The sequence below is a fragment of the Ambystoma mexicanum genome, chromosome 10 (genome assembly GCF_040938575.1).
Source record: "Ambystoma mexicanum isolate Mex_15411 chromosome 10, UKY_AmexF1_1, whole genome shotgun sequence".
NCBI classification, from domain to species: domain Eukaryota; kingdom Metazoa; phylum Chordata; class Amphibia; order Caudata; family Ambystomatidae; genus Ambystoma; species Ambystoma mexicanum.
Genome location: NC_090932.1, coordinates 1,536,478,949 through 1,536,494,113, shown reverse-complemented (window position 1 = coordinate 1,536,494,113; position 15,165 = coordinate 1,536,478,949). Strand labels below are relative to the sequence as shown.

Below are 15,165 nucleotides of genomic sequence, written 5' to 3'. Positions count from 1 at the left end.
GCCCCAGTGATTGGAGCATGCTAAGCCTACCTTAAAGACCCAATCCTGGGTCCCCACCACCAATCTTCTGTCATGCGTAAGGTCATGACCAGAGTGCTTTGCAACAGGAAAGGTAAGGGGTGACAACATGTACTACTAAGCCGCACCCATCTTCCTGTCTCCTGTGGATCAAAGTGGCTCTCTGGTTAATTGAGCTCGAGAACAGACTGTCTGCATCAAATCACATATATCTTCCCTCTGAAAGGGGGTGGCCCTGCAGCGGTTGCCTACTGTAAACAGTTGTTCCACACATGACATTCAATGGCCTTCATACAGAGGGGTGGGAGCTAGCTTCAAGCTGACACATTGCATATGAAAAAGGTGTTGGGGTTTCCTGCCCTGTGTTAGTTCTGTGAACAGGCCTCTTGGCAGGCCTGCTTCACTTAACTCTCATCAGTATGCGCTGCCATCAGAGAGAACCTAACAATAGGCAGGGCATATCGATGGAGCCTTTGCTATTTTAAGTAGGCTGACCAGGGCCGGAGGAAGGCGTTGCCTTCCCCCTTCAGAGATGCTTTGATGTACCCATGGCTGTCACATTGCAGCTAAATGTGACAGGAGGACCGCACCGGTAGACTGTGTCCCCCAGAGTGCACTTGACTATGTGTTTGTTGTGCAGTGTCCATTGGGAAATGTGTGCGGAATAGCCCCACACATTTCCAGGAGGTTTACCTACCAACATTCCATTTCTTTTTTAAAAGTATCAAACCAGCCCAGGCGGAGCGCACACTCCCCGTGCGGATGGTCTAATTCCTCACTCTTGGTCAGGTTCTTCAATTCCTACCAGTCAAGTGGTCTCTTCTGTCTGTGTCTGCACTTCATTTGCACAGCAAACAGGCATGTCTTTCCCATGGCAACAGTGTCTTCTCCAAGCTGCACACACAGACAGCCGTTTCTCAGGCTAAATGTTCTCTTCTGACCTCAGTGGCAGAGCCACACTAAGCAGATGGCTCTGCAAAGGCCCAGGGGCTACAGCAAAAAGCCTGAACAGGGCAAGGCCGCTTCATTTTTGGCAGTGGAGTGGAAGTAGAATTGCAGGGTCCGCCCTATGAGACAGGGTACAAGACGTGAATTACATAGGACCTTTTCACTTTTCCCAGAGTCCCCTGCAAAATCGGGTCTATTTTCAAGGACAAGTGCAATTATCACAAACAGGTAGGTATGTGATGGCATGGAAATGTATCGAAATTGTAATGGTTTGGTCAACAGTTGGAACGCTCAGAGACAAATTGATTCACTTCTTGTCAATGTCCTGGCTGCACTGCAGAAACAGCTGGTCGTCCTGGTGGAGCATCACTTCACCTGTCCCCAAAGGAGCCCATTTCTCGATGCTGTCCTCGCTCCTGTGCAATCCTCCAATGGCTCTTTGCATTCTCAAGCCTCTCCCATGTTGCCTTGGCAGCGGCCTGCCCAATAATCTCTCAGGAGGGCGGGGTCACTTGCCAACAGGCCACCGATCATGCTAAGGGAAAGAGCGCACAGGTAGCAGCCTGCTCATTTGCATGTTTACTCCCAGAATCCTATGCATACCTTGCTACTATATTTGCTGTCAGTTTGGTGAGCGCAAGATGATACAGGTGTTCACCTCAACAAATCTCGGCACTGGAATCCAGGCGGTTTTATGAGTTTGACAAAGGATGCTCAGGATGGAGCTTGCTGGGATCAGTGCAAGTTAAATGGGAATCCATTCCCGGGGCGCACGGGCCTCTGGGTCAGGTGCTTTAGCTTTGCGCAGTGGCAGTATCGTAGCTCATGAGGTTTAACCGAGGCGCGATTATTGCTTATTGAAAACTTTACCCAATACCCCGCCATGACAGCTTGAAATATAGCTGGAATTGGTAATTTTTGACAGTCTCTACGGAGGCTGAACCGATTTGTTTGAAAAGGAGACAATGACGCTTTTACTCCACTGGAGAAGACCTAGCAAGAGGGGTGTGTTTTTCGGAACCCATCCCTTCTATTCTTTGTTCTCTCGTGGCCTACCCTCAACAAAGGGGTTTACTTCCAGAAGCTAGCGCATTCGTAAACTCCAAGCGGCGCAGCGAAGTCTATGGAACCGTGACCATGCAGCAGGTGCATTAAGCGCCTCAGTTGTCTCGCTGCCTTCCTGATCTCACGACATGAAAACCATGAGCTTTCAGAACCTAGCAGACAGTGACCTGTCTGCCTTCGATCCTCTTTGCCACATCTGCTCTTGCGAAAGTCATCAGATTGTTGGATGGTTACTCAGGGAGGTCTGGCTGCCACTGAAGCCAACCGCAGCAGAGGGGTCGCTTTACCTTTGGCCTTCGCTCACCATCTCAGTCTTCCCAAGAGAGGCAAAAGGGCATTTCTGTCCCCATGCATTCTATAGACACATATTCACGTGGAGTCAACAACCCGACCTCTCTTGGTGTGACGAATCAACTTCCGGGGCACTAGTGGTCCAGGGAGGAATATCGCTTTCTAGACCATCAATCAGTCCCACACCTCTAGTACACCGGAAGGGGTCCGAACAGTGGACGGAACGTCAGGCTGGTTAGTTGCAACAGAGCGAAAAAACAATTGTGACCCACTGATAAAAGGGACTGTCCAGTCAAGGTTGTATACAAATATCTACTTTAGTATTAATACAACAGACAGTTCTAACACACTACAAAATACAACCCACCCTATAAAGGAAAACAGGGGACAGACAGTTTCACAAAGGAGAGGGATGCACTCTGGATACTGACAGGAGTGCAGTCGGTAAAGCAATCAGTCTGAACTGTTCAAGGTTATTTGGTTGCAGCAGCAAGGGAGCAAGGGGTCGTAAATGTCACTAAGGGCCTTCGGAGAAGGACCAGGGGGACAGAACCACAATGTAACTGGTGTTCGAGATGATCTTGGTACTCGACAGCATCGAGTGGCTTCCAGCATGCTTTGTAGCTCCGGCGACAGAGTTCAAGAGGGACGACAGATGCGGATATCAGTTGGCAGGCAGTTTGGTAAGCGAGGCTGGGCGGACGGCTGCAGGCTGCCCTACCCGGCGGCTCGGGGTGAAGAATCGTTGTCTGTGTGCTGGTTGGTGGATCTGGAACGCTGGTCGAGGGTTCTCAGACGGCTTTAGTGACTGCAGCGTGAGAACAGCCACAGTGGTGCAGCCGGTCGCAGTTTGAGAGCTCGACTGCTTCGAAAAAGTCCTTAAAAGATGGACGCTGGTTGATGCTTGTTGTGGCACTCCTCCGAGCTTCTTCTCAATGCTTGGGTAGACGTTTAAGGCAGCCGACCCAAAGCTGAGAAGAGTGTTTGCCGGCAACGGCCTTGTCCTTTGTTCAGAGACTCTCTGGCACTTCCCACCTAGGAAGCTTGCTGGCTTAACCTTTCAGGGCACGCTGTGTGCTGGCTGGGTACCGGTTCTGGTGCTGCTTGATGGATCCTCTGAGTCGGGTATCTCCCTCTGTTCCCTGGGAGATGTTTTGGGAGGTATTTTGCTTCCCTCTTGGAAATCCTGGACTTCCTTCACTGGCGGAAGCCGTGAGGCAGACTGTACCATCACCGAGGGTCCGAATGAGTCCTTCTTCGTACTCCTTTTGAAGTCGTCGGATGATCTGCTTAGTGAAGGGCTCAGCCCTCTTTTAAAGCCAAATGGGCCCCAGTGATTGGAGCATGCTAAGCCTACCTTAAAGACCCAATCCTGGGTCCCCACCACCAATCTTCTGTCATGCGTAAGGTCATGACCAGAGTGCTTTGCAACAGGAAAGGTAAGGGGTGACAACATGTACTACTAAGCCGCACCCATCTTCCTGTCTCCTGTGGATCAAAGTGGCTCTCTGGTTAATTGAGCTCGAGAACAGACTGTCTGCATCAAATCACATATATCTTCCCTCTGAAAGGGGGTGGCCCTGCAGCGGTTGCCTACTGTAAACAGTTGTTCCACACATGACATTCAATGGCCTTCATACAGAGGGGTGGGAGCTAGCTTCAAGCTGACACATTGCATATGAAAAAGGTGTTGGGGTTTCCTGCCCTGTGTTAGTTCTGTGAACAGGCCTCTTGGCAGGCCTGCTTCACTTAACTCTCATCAGTATGCGCTGCCATCAGAGAGAACCTAACAATAGGCAGGGCATATCGATGGAGCCTTTGCTATTTTAAGTAGGCTGACCAGGGCCGGAGGAAGGCGTTGCCTTCCCCCTTCAGAGATGCTTTGATGTACCCATGGCTGTCACATTGCAGCTAAATGTGACAGGAGGACCGCACCGGTAGACTGTGTCCCCCAGAGTGCACTTGACTATGTGTTTGTTGTGCAGTGTCCATTGGGAAATGTGTGCGGAATAGCCCCACACATTTCCAGGAGGTTTACCTACCAACATTCCATTTCTTTTTTAAAAGTATCAAACCAGCCCAGGCGGAGCGCACACTCCCCGTGCGGATGGTCTAATTCCTCACTCTTGGTCAGGTTCTTCAATTCCTACCAGTCAAGTGGTCTCTTCTGTCTGTGTCTGCACTTCATTTGCACAGCAAACAGGCATGTCTTTCCCATGGCAACAGTGTCTTCTCCAAGCTGCACACACAGACAGCCGTTTCTCAGGCTAAATGTTCTCTTCTGACCTCAGTGGCAGAGCCACACTAAGCAGATGGCTCTGCAAAGGCCCAGGGGCTACAGCAAAAAGCCTGAACAGGGCAAGGCCGCTTCATTTTTGGCAGTGGAGTGGAAGTAGAATTGCAGGGTCCGCCCTATGAGACAGGGTACAAGACGTGAATTACATAGGACCTTTTCACTTTTCCCAGAGTCCCCTGCAAAATCGGGTCTATTTTCAAGGACAAGTGCAATTATCACAAACAGGTAGGTATGTGATGGCATGGAAATGTATCGAAATTGTAATGGTTTGGTCAACTGTTGGAACGCTCAGAGACAAATTGATTCACTTCTTGTCAATGTCCTGGCTGCACTGCAGAAACAGCTGGTCGTCCTGGTGGAGCATCACTTCACCTGTCCCCAAAGGAGCCCATTTCTCGACGCTGTCCTCGCGTCTGTGCAATCCTCCAATGGCTCTTTGCATTGTCAAGCCTCTCCCATGTTGCCTTGGCAGCGGCCTGCCCAATAATCTCTCAGGAGGGCGGGGTCACTTGCCAACAGGCCACCGATCATGCTAAGGGAAAGAGCGCACAGGTAGCAGCCTGCTCATTTGCATGTTTACTCCCAGAATCCTATGCATACCTTGCTACTATATTTGCTGTCAGTTTGGTGAGCGCAAGATGATACAGGTGTTTACCTCAACAAATCTCGGCACTGGAATCCAGGCGGTTTTATGAGTTTGACAAAGGATGCTCAGGATGGAGCTTGCTGGGATCAGTGCAAGTTAAATGGGAATCCATTCCCGGGGCGCACGGGCCTCTGGGTCAGGTGCTTTAGCTTTGCGCAGTGGCAGTATCGTAGCTCATGAGGTTTAACCGAGGCGCGATTATTGCTTATTGAAAACTTTACCCAATACCCCGCCATGACAGCTTGAAATATAGCTGGAATTGGTAATTTTTGACAGTCTCTACGGAGGCTGAACCGATTTGTTTGAAAAGGAGACAATGACGCTTTTACTCCACTGGAGAAGACCTAGCAAGAGGGGTGTGTTTTTCGGAACCCATCCCTTCTATTCTTTGTTCTCTCTTGGCCTACCCTCAACAAAGGGGTTTACTTCCAGAAGCTAGCGCATTCGTAAACTCCAAGCGGCGCAGCGAAGTCTATGGAACCGTGACCATGCAGCAGGTGCATTAAGCGCCTCAGTTGTCTCGCTGCCTTCCTGATCTCACGACATGAAAACCATGAGCTTTCAGAACCTAGCAGACAGTGACCTGTCTGCCTTCGATCCTCTTTGCCACATCTGCTCTTGCGAAAGTCATCAGATGGTTGGATGGTTACTCAGGGAGGTCTGGCTGCCACTGAAGCCAACCGCAGCAGAGGGGTCGCTTTACCTTTGGCCTTCGCTCACCATCTCAGTCTTCCCAAGAGAGGCAAAAGGGCATTTCTGTCCCCATGCATTCTATAGACACATATTCACGTGGAGTCAACAACCCGACCTCTCTTGGTGTGACGAATCAACTTCCGGGGCACTAGTGGTCCAGGGAGGAATATCGCTTTCTAGACCATCAATCAGTCCCACACCTCTAGTACACCGGAAGGGGTCCGAACAGTGGACGGAACGTCAGGCTGGTTAGTTGCAACAGAGCGAAAAAACAATTGTGACCCACTGATAAAAGGGACTGTCCAGTCAAGGTTGTATACAAATATCTACTTTAGTATTAATACAACAGACAGTTCTAACACACTACAAAATACAACCCACCCTATAAAGGAAAACAGGGGACAGACAGTTTCACAAAGGAGAGGGATGCACTCTGGATACTGACAGGAGTGCAGTCGGTAAAGCAATCAGTCTGAACTGTTCAAGGTTATTTGGTTGCAGCAGCAAGGGAGCAAGAGGTCGTAAATGTCACTAAGGGCCTTCGGAGAAGGACCAGGGGGACAGAACCACAATGTAACTGGTGTTTGAGATGATCTTGGTACTCGACAGCATCGAGTGGCTTCCAGCATGCTTTGTAGCTCCGGCGACAGAGTTCAAGAGGGACGACAGATGCGGATATCAGTTGGCAGGCAGTTTGGTAAGCGAGGCTGGGCGGACGGCTGCAGGCTGCCCTACCCGGCGGCTCGGGGTGAAGAATCGTTGTCTGTGTGCTGGTTGGTGGATCTGGAACGCTGGTCGAGGGTTCTCAGACGGCTTTAGTGACTGCAGCGTGAGAACAGCCACAGTGGTGCAGCCGGTCGCAGTTTGAGAGCTCGACTGCTTCGAAAAAGTCCTTAAAAGATGGACGCTGGTTGATGCTTGTTGTGGCACTCCTCCGAGCTTCTTCTCAATGCTTGGGTCGACGTTTAAGGCGGCCGACCCAAAGCTGAGAAGAGTGTTTGCCGGCAACGGCCTTGTCCTTTGTTCAGAGACTCTCTGGCACTTCCCACCTAGGAAGCTTGCTGGCTTAACCTAGCAGGGCACGCTGTGTGCTGCTGGGTACCGGTTCTGGTGCTGCTTGATGGATCCTCTGAGTCAGGTATCTCCCTCTGTTCCCTGGGAGATGTTTTGGGAGGTATTTTGCTTCCCTCTTGGAAATCCTGGACTTCCTTCACTGGCGGAAGCCGTGAGGCAGACTGTACCATCACCGAGGGTCCGAATGAGTCCTTCTTCGTACTCCTTTTGAAGTCGTCGGATGATCTGCTTAGTGAGGGGCTCAGCCCTCTTTTAAAGCCAAATGGGCCCCAGTGATTGGAGCATGCTAAGCCTACCTTAAAGACCCAATCCTGGGTCCCCACCACCAATCTTCTGTCATGCGTAAGGTCATGACCAGAGTGCTTTGCAACAGGAAAGGTAAGGGGTGACAACATGTACTACTAAGCCGCACCCATCTTCCTGTCTCCTGTGGATCAAAGTGGCTCTCTGGTTAATTGAGCTCGAGAACAGACTGTCTGCATCAAATCACATATATCTTCCCTCTGAAAGGGGGTGGCCCTGCAGCGGTTGCCTACTGTAAACAGTTGTTCCACACATGACATTCAATGGCCTTCATACAGAGGGGTGGGAGCTAGCTTCAAGCTGACACATTGCATATGAAAAAGGTGTTGGGGTTTCCTGCCCTGTGTTAGTTCTGTGAACAGGCCTCTTGGCAGGCCTGCTTCACTTAACTCTCATCAGTATGCGCTGCCATCAGAGAGAACCTAACAATAGGCAGGGCATATCGATGGAGCCTTTGCTATTTTAAGTAGGCTGACCAGGGCCGGAGGAAGGCGTTGCCTTCCCCCTTCAGAGATGCTTTGATGTACCCATGGCTGTCACATTGCAGCTAAATGTGACAGGAGGACCGCACCGGTAGACTGTGTCCCCCAGAATGCACTTGACTATGTGTTTGTTGTGCAGTGTCCATTGGGAAATGTGTGCGGAATAGCCCCACACATTTCCAGGAGGTTTACCTACCAACATTCCATTTCTTTTTTTAAAGTATCAAACCAGCCCAGGCGGAGCGCACACTCCCCGTGCGGATGGTCTAATTCCTCACTCTTGGTCAGGTTCTTCAATTCCTACCAGTCAAGTGGTCTCTTCTGTCTGTGTCTGCACTTCATTTGCACAGCAAACAGGCATGTCTTTCCCATGGCAACAGTGTCTTCTCCAAGCTGCACACACAGACAGCCGTTTCTCAGGCTAAATGTTCTCTTCTGACCTCCGTGGCAGAGCCACACTAAGCAGATGGCTCTGCAAAGGCCCAGGGGCTACAGCAAAAAGCCTGAACAGGGCAAGGCCGCTTCATTTTTGGCAGTGGAGTGGAAGTAGAATTGCAGGGTCCGCCCTATGAGACAGGGTACAAGACGTGAATTACATAGGACCTTTTCACTTTTCCCAGAGTCCCCTGCAAAATCGGGTCTATTTTCAAGGACAAGTGCAATTATCACAAACAGGTAGGTATGTGATGGCATGGAAATGTATCGAAATTGTAATGGTTTGGTCAACAGTTGGAACGCTCAGAGACAAATTGATTCACTTCTTGTCAATGTCCTGGCTGCACTGCAGAAACAGCTGGTCGTCCTGGTGGAGCATCACTTCACCTGTCCCCAAAGGAGCCCATTTCTCGATGCTGTCCTCGCTCCTGTGCAATCCTCCAATGGCTCTTTGCATTCTCAAGCCTCTCCCATGTTGCCTTGGCAGCGGCCTGCCCAATAATCTCTCAGGAGGGCGGGGTCACTTGCCAACAGGCCACCGATCATGCTAAGGGAAAGAGCGCACAGGTAGCAGCCTGCTCATTTGCATGTTTACTCCCAGAATCCTATGCATACCTTGCTACTATATTTGCTGTCAGTTTGGTGAGCGCAAGATGATACAGGTGTTCACCTCAACAAATCTCGGCACTGGAATCCAGGCGGTTTTATGAGTTTGACAAAGGATGCTCAGGATGGAGCTTGCTGGGATCAGTGCAGGTTAAATGGGAATCCATTCCCGGGGCGCACGGGCCTCTGGGTCAGGTGCTTTAGCTTTGCGCAGTGGCAGTATCGTAGCTCATGAGGTTTAACCGAGGCGCGATTATTGCTTATTGAAAACTTTACCCAATACCCCGCCATGACAGCTTGAAATATAGCTGGAATTGGTAATTTTTGACAGTCTCTACGGAGGCTGAACCGATTTGTTTGAAAAGGAGACAATGACGCTTTTACTCCACTGGAGAAGACCTAGCAAGAGGGGTGTGTTTTTCGGAACCCATCCCTTCTATTCTTTGTTCTCTCGTGGCCTACCCTCAACAAAGGGGTTTACTTCCAGAAGCTAGCGCATTCGTAAACTCCAAGCGGCGCAGCGAAGTCTATGGAACCGTGACCATGCAGCAGGTGCATTAAGCGCCTCAGTTGTCTCGCTGCCTTCCTGATCTCACGACATGAAAACCATGAGCTTTCAGAACCTAGCAGACAGTGACCTGTCTGCCTTCGATCCTCTTTGCCACATCTGCTCTTGCGAAAGTCATCAGATTGTTGGATGGTTACTCAGGGAGGTCTGGCTGCCACTGAAGCCAACCGCAGCAGAGGGGTCGCTTTACCTTTGGCCTTCGCTCACCATCTCAGTCTTCCCAAGAGAGGCAAAAGGGCATTTCTGTCCCCATGCATTCTATAGACACATATTCACGTGGAGTCAATAACCCGACCTCTCTTGGTGTGACGAATCAACTTCCGGGGCACTAGTGGTCCAGGGAGGAATATCGCTTTCTAGACCATCAATCAGTCCCACACCTCTAGTGCACCGGAAGGGGTCCGAACAGTGGACGGAACGTCAGGCTGGTTAGTTGCAACAGAGCGAAAAAAAAAAAATTGTGACCCACTGATAAAAGGGACTGTCCAGTCAAGGTTGTATACAAATATCTACTTTAGTATTAATACAACAGACAGTTCTAACACACTACAAAATACAACCCACCCTATAAAGGAAAACAGGGGACAGACAGTTTCACAAAGGAGAGGGATGCACTCTGGATACTGACAGGAGTGCAGTCGGTAAAGCAATCAGTCTGAACTGTTCAAGGTTATTTGGTTGCAGCAGCAAGGGAGCAAGAGGTCGTAAATGTCACTAAGGGCCTTCGGAGAAGGACCAGGGGGACAGAACCACAATGTAACTGGTGTTTGAGATGATCTTGGTACTCGACAGCATCGAGTGGCTTCCAGCATGCTTTGTAGCTCCGGCGACAGAGTTCAAGAGGGACGACAGATGCGGATATCAGTTGGCAGGCAGTTTGGTAAGCGAGGCTGGGCGGACGGCTGCAGGCTGCCCTACCCGGCGGCTCGGGGTGAAGAATCGTTGTCTGTGTGCTGGTTGGTGGATCTGGAACGCTGGTCGAGGGTTCTCAGACGGCTTTAGTGACTGCAGCGTGAGAACAGCCACAGTGGTGCAGCCGGTCGCAGTTTGAGAGCTCGACTGCTTCGAAAAAGTCCTTAAAAGATGGACGCTGGTTGATGCTTGTTGTGGCACTCCTCCGAGCTTCTTCTCAATGCTTGGGTCGACGTTTAAGGCGGCCGACCCAAAGCTGAGAAGAGTGTTTGCCGGCAACGGCCTTGTCCTTTGTTCAGAGACTCTCTGGCACTTCCCACCTAGGAAGCTTGCTGGCTTAACCTAGCAGGGCACGCTGTGTGCTGGCTGGGTACCGGTTCTGGTGCTGCTTGATGGATCCTCTGAGTCGGGTATCTCCCTCTGTTCCCTGGGAGATGTTTTGGGAGGTATTTTGCTTCCCTCTTGGAAATCCTGGACTTCCTTCACTGGCGGAAGCCGTGAGGCAGACTGTACCATCACCGAGGGTCCGAATGAGTCCTTCTTCGTACTCCTTTTGAAGTCGTCGGATGATCTGCTTAGTGAGGGGCTCAGCCCTCTTTTAAAGCCAAATGGGCCCCAGTGATTGGAGCATGCTAAGCCTACCTTAAAGACCCAATCCTGGGTCCCCACCACCAATCTTCTGTCATGCGTAAGGTCATGACCAGAGTGCTTTGCAACAGGAAAGGTAAGGGGTGACAACATGTACTACTAAGCCGCACCCATCTTCCTGTCTCCTGTGGATCAAAGTGGCTCTCTGGTTAATTGAGCTCGAGAACAGACTGTCTGCATCAAATCACATATATCTTCCCTCTGAAAGGGGGTGGCCCTGCAGCGGTTGCCTACTTTAAACAGTTGTTCCACACATGACATTCAATGGCCTTCATACAGAGGGGTGGGAGCTAGCTTCAAGCTGACACATTGCATATGAAAAAGGTGTTGGGGTTTCCTGCCCTGTGTTAGTTCTGTGAACAGGCCTCTTGGCAGGCCTGCTTCACTTAACTCTCATCAGTATGCGCTGCCATCAGAGAGAACCTAACAATAGGCAGGGCATATCGATGGAGCCTTTGCTATTTTAAGTAGGCTGACCAGGGCCGGAGGAAGGCGTTGCCTTCCCCCTTCAGAGATGCTTTGATGTACCCATGGCTGTCACATTGCAGCTAAATGTGACAGGAGGACCGCACCGGTAGACTGTGTCCCCCAGAGTGCACTTGACTATGTGTTTGTTGTGCAGTGTCCATTGGGAAATGTGTGCGGAATAGCCCCACACATTTCCAGGAGGTTTACCTACCAACATTCCATTTCTTTTTTAAAAGTATCAAACCAGCCCAGGCGGAGCGCACACTCCCCGTGCGGATGGTCTAATTCCTCACTCTTGGTCAGGTTCTTCAATTCCTACCAGTCAAGTGGTCTCTTCTGTCTGTGTCTGCACTTCATTTGCACAGCAAACAGGCATGTCTTTCCCATGGCAACAGTGTCTTCTCCAAGCTGCACACACAGACAGCCGTTTCTCAGGCTAAATGTTCTCTTCTGACCTCAGTGGCAGAGCCACACTAAGCAGATGGCTCTGCAAAGGCCCAGGGGCTACAGCAAAAAGCCTGAACAGGGCAAGGCCGCTTCATTTTTGGCAGTGGAGTGGAAGTAGAATTGCAGGGTCCGCCCTATGAGACAGGGTACAAGACGTGAATTACATAGGACCTTTTCACTTTTCCCAGAGTCCCCTGCAAAATCGGGTCTATTTTCAAGGACAAGTGCAATTATCACAAACAGGTAGGTATGTGATGGCATGGAAATGTATCGAAATTGTAATGGTTTGGTCAACAGTTGGAACGCTCAGAGACAAATTGATTCACTTCTTGTCAATGTCCTGGCTGCACTGCAGAAACAGCTGGTCGTCCTGGTGGAGCATCACTTCACCTGTCCCCAAAGGAGCCCATTTCTCGATGCTGTCCTCGCTCCTGTGCAATCCTCCAATGGCTCTTTGCATTCTCAAGCCTCTCCCATGTTGCCTTGGCAGCGGCCTGCCCAATAATCTCTAAGGAGGGCGGGGTCACTTGCCAACAGGCCACCGATCATGCTAAGGGAAAGAGCGCACAGGTAGCAGCCTGCTCATTTGCATGTTTACTCCCAGAATCCTATGCATACCTTGCTACTATATTTGCTGTCAGTTTGGTGAGCGCAAGATGATACAGGTGTTCACCTCAACAAATCTCGGCACTGGAATCCAGGCGGTTTTATGAGTTTGACAAAGGATGGTCAGGATGGAGCTTGCTGGGATCAGTGCAAGTTAAATGGGAATCCATTCCCGGGGCGCACGGGCCTCTGGGTCAGGTGCTTTAGCTTTGCGCAGTGGCAGTATCGTAGCTCATGAGGTTTAACCGAGGCGCGATTATTGCTTATTGAAAACTTTACCCAATACCCCGCCATGACAGCTTGAAATATAGCTGGAATTGGTAATTTTTGACAGTCTCTACGGAGGCTGAACCGATTTGTTTGAAAAGGAGACAATGACGCTTTTACTCCACTGGAGAAGACCTAGCAAGAGGGGTGTGTTTTTCGGAACCCATCCCTTCTATTCTTTGTTCTCTCGTGGCCTACCCTCAACAAAGGGGTTTACTTCCAGAAGCTAGCGCATTCGTAAACTCCAAGCGGTGCAGCGAAGTCTATGGAACCGTGACCATGCAGCAGGTGCATTAAGCGCCTCAGTTGTCTCGCTGCCTTCCTGATCTCACGACATGAAAACCATGAGCTTTCAGAACCTAGCAGACAGTGACCTGTCTGCCTTCGATCCTCTTTGCCACAATTGCTCTTGCGAAAGTCATCAGATTGTTGGATGGTTACTCAGGGAGGTCTGGCTGCCACTGAAGCCAACCGCAGCAGAGGGGTCGCTTTACCTTTGGCCTTCGCTCACCATCTCAGTCTTCCCAAGAGAGGCAAAAGGGCATTTCTGTCCCCATGCATTCTATAGACACATATTCACGTGGAGTCAACAACCCGACCTCTCTTGGTGTGACGAATCAACTTCCGGGGCACTAGTGGTCCAGGGAGGAATATCGCTTTCTAGACCATCAATCAGTCCCACACCTCTAGTACACCGGAAGGGGTCCGAACAGTGGACGGAACGTCAGGCTGGTTAGTTGCAACAGAGCGAAAAAACAATTGTGACCCACTGATAAAAGGGACTGTCCAGTCAAGGTTGTATACAAATATCTACTTTAGTATTAATACAACAGACAGTTCTAACACACTACAAAATACAACCCACCCTATAAAGGAAAACAGGGGACAGACAGTTTCACAAAGGAGAGGGATGCACTCTGGATACTGACAGGAGTGCAGTCGGTAAAGCAATCAGTCTGAACTGTTCAAGGTTATTTGGTTGCAGCAGCAAGGGAGCAAGAGGTCGTAAATGTCACTAAGGGCCTTCGGAGAAGGACCAGGGGGACAGAACCACAATGTAACTGGTGTTTGAGATGATCTTGGTACTCGACAGCATCGAGTGGCTTCCAGCATGCTTTGTAGCTCCGGCGACAGAGTTCAAGAGGGACGACAGATGCGGATATCAGTTGGCAGGCAGTTTGGTAAGCGAGGCTGGGCGGACGGCTGCAGGCTGCCCTACCCGGCGGCTCGGGGTGAAGAATCGTTGTCTGTGTGCTGGTTGGTGGATCTGGAACGCTGGTCGAGGGTTCTCAGACGGCTTTAGTGACTGCAGCGTGAGAACAGCCACAGTGGTGAAGCCGGTCGCAGTTTGAGAGCTCGACTGCTTCGAAAAAGTCCTTAAAAGATGGACGCTGGTTGATGCTTGTTGTTGCACTCCTCCGAGCTTCTTCTCAATGCTTGGGTCGACGTTTAAGGCGGCCGACCCAAAGCTGAGAAGAGTGTTTGCTGGCAACGGCCTTGTCCTTTGTTCAGAGACTCTCTGGCACTTCCCACCTAGGAAGCTTGCTGGCTTAACCTAGCAGGGCACGCTGTGTGCTGGCTGGGTACCGGTTCTGGTGCTGCTTGATGGATCCTCTGAGTCGGGTATCTCCCTCTGTTCCCTGGGAGATGTTTTGGGAGGTATTTTGCTTCCCTCTTGGAAATCCTGGACTTCCTTCACTGGCGGAAGCCGTGAGGCAGACTGTACCATCACCGAGGGTCCGAATGAGTCCTTCTTCGTACTCCTTTTGAAGTCGTCGGATGATCTGCTTAGTGAGGGGCTCAGCCCTCTTTTAAAGCCAAATGGGCCCCAGTGATTGGAGCATGCTAAGCCTACCTTAAAGACCCAATCCTGGGTCCCCACCACCAATCTTCTGTCATGCGTAAGGTCATGACCAGAGTGCTTTGCAACAGGAAAGGTAAGGGGTGACAACATGTACTACTAAGCCGCACCCATCTTCCTGTCTCCTGTGGATCAAAGTGGCTCTCTGGTTAATTGAGCTCGAGAACAGACTGTCTGCATCAAATCACATATATCTTCCCTCTGAAAGGGGGTGGCCCTGCAGCGGTTGCCTACTGTAAACAGTTGTTCCACACATGACATTCAATGGCCTTCATACAGAGGGGTGGGAGCTAGCTGCAAGCTGACACATTGCATATGAAAAAGGTGTTGGGGTTTCCTGCCCTGTGTTAGTTCTGTGAACAGGCCTCTTGGCAGGCCTGCTTCACTTAACTCTCATCAGTATGCGCTGCCATCAGAGAGAACCTAACAATAGGCAGGGCATATCGATGGAGCCTTTGCTATTTTAAGTAGGCTGACCAGGGCCGGAGGAAGGCGTTGCCTTCCCCCTTCAGAGATGCTTTGATGTACCCA

General features: G+C 50.6%; 4 non-coding genes across 4 annotated transcripts; all 4 read left to right on the top strand.

Annotated features, from left to right (window-relative positions):
- The first annotated feature begins 1,762 nt into the window (after positions 1-1,762).
- Positions 1,763-1,903, top strand: LOC138496506 (U4 spliceosomal RNA). The gene has a single exon (XR_011278011.1). It is a non-coding gene; the product is annotated as a U4 spliceosomal RNA (small nuclear RNA).
- Positions 1,904-5,411: 3,508 nt separating this feature from the next.
- On the top strand, positions 5,412-5,552 carry LOC138496505 (U4 spliceosomal RNA). The gene has a single exon (XR_011278010.1). It is a non-coding gene; the product is annotated as a U4 spliceosomal RNA (small nuclear RNA).
- A 3,507-nt stretch (positions 5,553-9,059) lies between these two features.
- LOC138496503 (U4 spliceosomal RNA) lies at positions 9,060-9,200 on the top strand. Its single transcript, XR_011278009.1, has one exon. It is a non-coding gene; the product is annotated as a U4 spliceosomal RNA (small nuclear RNA).
- Positions 9,201-12,711: 3,511 nt separating this feature from the next.
- On the top strand, positions 12,712-12,852 carry LOC138496501 (U4 spliceosomal RNA). The gene has a single exon (XR_011278007.1). It is a non-coding gene; the product is annotated as a U4 spliceosomal RNA (small nuclear RNA).
- The last annotated feature ends 2,313 nt before the right edge of the window (positions 12,853-15,165 follow it).